Source organism: Scylla paramamosain, chromosome 9 (assembly GCF_035594125.1).
Source record: "Scylla paramamosain isolate STU-SP2022 chromosome 9, ASM3559412v1, whole genome shotgun sequence".
Classification (NCBI taxonomy): domain Eukaryota; kingdom Metazoa; phylum Arthropoda; class Malacostraca; order Decapoda; family Portunidae; genus Scylla; species Scylla paramamosain.
This window is the reverse complement of record NC_087159.1, coordinates 13,017,501-13,022,500: the sequence shown is the minus strand read 5'-3', so window position 1 is coordinate 13,022,500 and position 5,000 is coordinate 13,017,501. Positions and strand designations below refer to the sequence as shown.

The 5,000-nt window shown below is 48.2% G+C and overlaps 1 long non-coding RNA gene across 1 annotated transcript in view; it reads left to right on the top strand.

Annotated features, from left to right (window-relative positions):
- LOC135103297 (uncharacterized) overlaps positions 1-5,000 on the top strand; it is a 92,727-nt gene that overhangs the window by 19 nt on the left and 87,708 nt on the right. The window contains exon 1 of the long non-coding RNA XR_010269981.1: positions 1-146. This exon is cut by the window's left edge and continues 19 nt beyond it. This is a non-coding gene — a long non-coding RNA (uncharacterized LOC135103297). The remainder of the gene's footprint in view (positions 147-5,000) is intronic.

Below are 5,000 nucleotides of genomic sequence, written 5' to 3'. Positions count from 1 at the left end.
CTAGTGCTTTACTAATAACCACTTTGTATCTGGCAGGTGAGGAAGGTGAGTGGTCCTGGCCGTTCTCTGGGAACACCGAGCCTCAGGTGTGTCTTCCCCTTACCTGCCCGCCACCTCGCCTCGCCCTGCTGTCTGGCTCCCACCAGGTAAGTCGGGGAACAATACAAAGTATTTATTGGTTACAAACTGAGCAAAAACAGTATTTTTCCCTTTATAACTGTGTGTGTGTGTGTGTGTGTGTGTGTGTGTGTGTGTGTGTGTGTGTGTGAAAGAGAGAGAGAGAGAGAGAGAGAGAGAGAGAGAGAGAGAGAGAGAGAGAGAGAGAGAGAGAGAGAGAGAGAGGGATCTTCTGACATTGATTTTTTATTTATTTATTTTTTTTTTTTGTTTATGTAGGAAGGACACTGATAAATTCCTTATAGTCTGAAATTTGACAGTTTTTATCTGTCAGTGGGTGTCAGTAGGTGCAGCAGTAGACATACACATGCACGAACCCGTGGAACAGATACTATTTTCTCTTATCTCCTTCTATTTCTAAGTCCGTAATGATTTCGTGGTTTCTGTGAAGCCCGGTGTGGAGAACCCTTCACGTTTTTTATTTATTTATTTTTTTTTTTTTTTTTACTTGGAAGGTGAAGTGATGTGTGATTTCATACGTGTTGATTATTTTTCCACGTGTTGTGTTTTGTGACACTTAACCTCCGTGAAATAGAACACCTTCAGGCGTCATTAAAAAGCCCACAAACAAAATGCCGAGGTTATGGCTCACAGGAAGAACATTATTACGGGGAAATAGATAACATTTCCTACATGATTGCTAATGTTGGTTTCTTTATATCTTTAATTATCTGTATCTCCCTTTTCTGTCATTTTTTTAAGCTTTCGTACAATACTGACTTTATTCAGCTGAGATATGTATTTTATTTATGTCTTACAAATTATAATCATAATTGTTGTGTATGTACTACGTAAGTACGTTCCTTGATCTTGAATACTGTCAGGGAGCGAACGAACTCAAGAAGAGGGTGAAGAAAAGACAGGCCTAGAAAATAAAAAAGATCAGCATTAATAGAAACCGAGCGGTAGAAAACATTAAGCTCAAGTCAGATGTGGCCCCAAGAACTTGCACATATTTAACACTAATTCACCGCCACCGCCCGCCAGCAGGGGCCGCGTGCGGGTGCCACAGAGGAAGGGAAGAGAGTAGGAAAGGAAAGAGAGACACAGCAAGGGAGGAAGAGGAGGGAAAATAATCAACACGAGCGAGTCAAGGGGCGGAATCAAGCTAACCTTTCTTGTTTCCTTGGGACGCGCAACTCAGGCGGGTAAATGAAGTTCAAACAAGCTTCGGTTTGTCGCTTGAAGTTTATTGACCAAGGATGAAACGGCCTGGATCAAGGTGGGGAAGGGGAGGAGGAGGAGGAGAGAGAGAGAGAGAGAGAGAGAGAGAGAGAGAGAGAGAGAGAGAGAGAGAGAGAGAGAGAGAGAGAGAGAGAGAGAGAGAAGACATAATGAGGTGGAAAGAAGTAGGAGAAATAACGGAGAAAAGGAAACGGGAGGGAAAGGGTAGCACAGGCCATTTGAACATCAGATGGAGGACTGCAAGGAAGGGAAGGAGACTCACAAAGGAACCCAAAGAAAACACACACACACACACACACACACACACACACACACACACACACACACACACACACACACACACACACACACACACACACACACACGCGCGCGCGCGCGCGCGCAGTCCTGTGATGTGAAAACAAAGTAAGGGAAAACTTGGACAGTATTTGCAGTTTTCCAGTAGAATAATGAACCGGAACGGGAGCCGGATTCCCTCACTCCCGCTGACCTGTTGCCGCGACACAAGCAGGGATGGGAGAAGTCAAAGGTCGTGGAGGGGCGCGGCTAGGTGTGTGAGAACTAACGGGTGTTGATGTAATTAGTATACGTGCATCATTTTAAGACTTTAGAGGGCAAACATGGGTGTGGTAGTGGTCATGGTAATACCTGTCCGTGGTTGTGGTGGTGATAGTGGTGGTGATGGTGGTAATGGTATTAGCAACAATAGCAAGCAGTAGGTCGCAGATACATAAGATGTGAGAGAGAGAGAGAGAGAGAGAGAGAGAGAGAGAGAGAGAGAGAGGTGGAGGGGGAGGGTGGAATGGTAATGGGCGCCTGAGGAAGGGCTGATGTAGTTTCACCGCATTGGCTTGGCCTGGGCGCTTGTGTCCTGCCTCGTAGCGGGCGACAAGCGGGCAACTCTCAGTTCTTTGGTGCGTGAAGAGAGGCGTCAGAAGCAGCCTCAGGGGCCCGCCACTACCTGCAACGCTGCTCAGCCCTGAGCTTCTTTATCACCTTTGCTAAGAGGATTAGGGAAGGCAAAGGTGAGGTAGTGAGTCAATCGACCAGTTGTAATAATAAGAATATGCACTCCACTTTGTTGTCCATAGCAGAATAGGAATTATCCACCAGGGAGGAGACAGCGTCAGGTTTTTTTCCCACGAAAGGCAAAATCAAGCAGGGAGTCAGCACGGTAGCATAGTCAGCACATAGGTCGGGACAGCTGCTCCTGGCTTTATGCGTAACTTCGACCAAATAAACCACTCCAGCCTCGCTCTCAAGTCAAATATTTTCAGATTCAGTTTACTGTATATGTTTGAGGAGCTGTGCTTTATATTTTCATATAAAGTCTGAACAGATTTGATAAGATAAATCAAATCACACACACACACACACACACACACACACACACACACACACACACACACACACACACACACACACACACACACACACACAATGAAGCTCACTTCAAGATAGCTCTCACTTCACGCCCCCTCTGCATTATGCACATCCATACCAATAGAAACATAACCTTACAAACAGTGCATCTTTGTCACGCAGTCAAACCCCGTCACTTTACGACGCGTTATGAGCATCTGCAAATCTGCAAGCCACGAACTTGGCTGGCAGCAGGAGTGGCAATAAATGCAGGAATAAGGAGGGGAGGGAGAGGGGAGTAGGGAGGTTATGAGGGTACTATGTGACCGTCAAGGCGCCTCTCGTACCCACCCCGTCGCTGGGTAGGTACAAGTGGCGTTCAGGCCTCCACAGCCGTCGACCCGTAACCAGTTTTCTTCCGTCCTCCTCCCTGACTACCCAGGCTTGTTGCACGCCCACGAGAAGGAGTTATTGTTCTCTCCTCTCTCCTTCCCTGTGGACTGGACACGTTAAGGCCTCAGTGCTGGAAGTTCGCGAGCTGACCTCTCGCCCTGACCCAGCTTCCTTGGGGGCCGACACCTGGAGGCACGCAGCAGGCATGGCAGGTGGAAGGCAGGAGGCAGCCGCCGCTACTTTCCCTCACCTCTACCCGCGGAGGGCCCGAGTGGAGGGTCGGAAGGAAAACCTGTAGCCCACTTTCTACTTTATTATGTTATCTTCGTTTACGTTCCTCCTCAAGCCAGCGAGAGGATGGGAAAAAATCCATTATTATTATCTGCCTTTCTTTTCTCTCTCTCTCTCTCTCTCTCTCTCTCTCTCTCTCTCTCTCTCTCTCTCTCTCTCTCTCTCTCTCTCTCTCTCTCTCTCTCTCTCTCTCTCTCTCTCTCTCTCACACACACACACACACACACACACACACACACACACACACACACACACACACACACACACACACACACACACACACACACACACACCTCGCTGGCAGGCCTCGCAATATTGCAAACTCCGTCTCGCCGCACGGACAATCCCTAATTCGCCTTCATTCAAACACACTTACCCAGTCGCTCACCAGCTCGTGACGGCCGCTTTTATAATTAACTCTCCACACCATTATTGCCACACCCTTTCTCGCATTACCGGACAGTTTTACCCTCGCCCGCATATTTCCCTTCCCGGTGAGACAAGACCAGGAGAGGGATTCTATTTCCCACTTTTCGAGGGGAAGCGAACCACCGGAAAAGATAGGGAAAGGGGACGCTCAGAAAACAATTACAAGGTTAAATATTCGTAGAGTATTATTTCAGTATCTCATCCATGGTAGCGGCTTGACAGAATGCAGGTGTAAGCTTTATGGTGCAATATCTCTCTCTCTCTCTCTCTCTCTCTCTCTCTCTCTCTCTCTCTCTCTCTCTCTCTCTCTCTCTCTCTCTCTCTCTCTCTCTCTCTCTCTCTCTCTCTCTCTCTCTCTCTCTCTCTCTCTCTTATAATATCTAGAAGTTGTTATACTCTATGTAGTAATTTTCTCATAATCTGTTGGCTTATTTCCGCCTTTTATCGGCTTCCCTTCCTCACTACTTTACTGCCTTCTGTGTCTAACAACTTAAAATTAAGGGAGTTGGATCCGCCACGAAGGTAGAGTGTTTAGGGTCGCCGCTGACTCGTAGTGGTGTGTTCCTCTTGGTCACGCTGCAGGGGAGTAAAGGCAGCCTCTGCCAGGGGGTGTGGTGGCTCGGCAACTCCTGCACACCCAGCCAAACACTCGATGACCACCAACTGTGACGCCATCTCGTTCACACCTTGCTCCATCCTTTCCTCACCCAGAGCCCCCTAGGAAAGACGTGTGTGTGTGTGTGTGTGTGTGTGTGTGTGTTATTCACCTACGGTCGTCTGCTGGTCACTCAGCCAGCTGTTCCCTTAGCGAAAGAGTTCAGAACTCGTACTGACCGATCTTTGGGTAAGACTGAGACAACTCACACTACACACCGGGACAGCGAGGTCACAAATCCTCATGTTACATTCCGTACCTACTTGCTGTTAGGTGAACGGGGGGTACACATTAAGAGGCTCGCCCATTTGCCTTGCCGCGCCCGGGAGTACAACCCGGGCCTTCTCGGTTGTGAGCCGAGCGTGTGTGTGTGTGTGTGTGTGTGTGTGTGTGTGTGTGTGTGTGTGTGTGTGTGTGTGTGTGTGTGTGTGTGTGTGTGTGTGTGTGTGTGTGTGTGTGTGTGTGTGTGTGTGTGTGTGTGTGTGTGTGTGTGTGTGTGTGTTCGTTT